Source organism: Penaeus monodon, chromosome 21 (genome assembly GCF_015228065.2).
Source record: "Penaeus monodon isolate SGIC_2016 chromosome 21, NSTDA_Pmon_1, whole genome shotgun sequence".
In the NCBI taxonomy this organism is placed as follows: Eukaryota; Metazoa; Arthropoda; class Malacostraca; order Decapoda; family Penaeidae; genus Penaeus; species Penaeus monodon.
Genome location: NC_051406.1, coordinates 28,588,787 through 28,589,081, shown reverse-complemented (window position 1 = coordinate 28,589,081; position 295 = coordinate 28,588,787). Strand labels below are relative to the sequence as shown.

General features: G+C 38.3%; 1 protein-coding gene across 2 annotated transcripts in view; it reads right to left on the bottom strand.

Annotated features, from left to right (window-relative positions):
- Nucleotides 1-295, bottom strand: part of LOC119586411 (rho guanine nucleotide exchange factor 7-like) — a gene marked incomplete at both ends in the record, with an annotated part of 85,656 nt that overhangs the window by 73,722 nt on the left and 11,639 nt on the right.

Genomic DNA, 295 nt, shown 5'->3' with positions numbered 1-295 from the left:
TAGTTTTTTGCTTTAATGCATATACCCCAAGGTATATGAACATGAGGGTACCTTATAAAGGTCAGCATAACATGCAATACACACATCATAGCATAATAGTAATGTGACATAAATGATCCGTCCTCTGTAGCCACAACCAAATTGGTCGTGATGAGAATAGCACATCACCCAGATCATGATCAAGTCAGCCATGACATGAGCTATGTCTCACTGGAAGGCAATGGGTTAAGTATGACAGAGGTATTTCTGATTTTCTTGTTCTTAACCCTTTGGTGACTATCATTTCATGAAAACA